The sequence below is a fragment of the Nanorana parkeri genome, unplaced genomic scaffold (genome assembly GCF_000935625.1).
Source record: "Nanorana parkeri isolate BGI_ZX_2015 unplaced genomic scaffold, ASM93562v1 scaffold630, whole genome shotgun sequence".
Taxonomy (NCBI): Eukaryota; Metazoa; Chordata; class Amphibia; order Anura; family Dicroglossidae; genus Nanorana; species Nanorana parkeri.
This window is the reverse complement of record NW_017306898.1, coordinates 970,148-970,434: the sequence shown is the minus strand read 5'-3', so window position 1 is coordinate 970,434 and position 287 is coordinate 970,148.

Sequence of the window (287 nt, the reverse complement as noted above, 5' to 3'; positions counted from 1 at the left end):
AGGCATCAAGGTGTTGCAATGGCCCAAGTCACAGTCCAGACCTGAACCCGATGGAAATGCTGTGGCGGGCCATACATACACAAATGCCGGCACACCCCAATCAGCCGAAGCAACGAGCAACACTGTACAGAAGAGAAGCCGACATTCCTCCATGACAAGAGAGTGACACAGTCACAGAGAAGACGATGAAGGTGATTCTACAAGCTATGGGGGCAGGGGGGGTGTACTTAGTTTTTCACACACAACTTCTCAATTTCAGCTTTATGTTTGTAAAATAAATAATGACC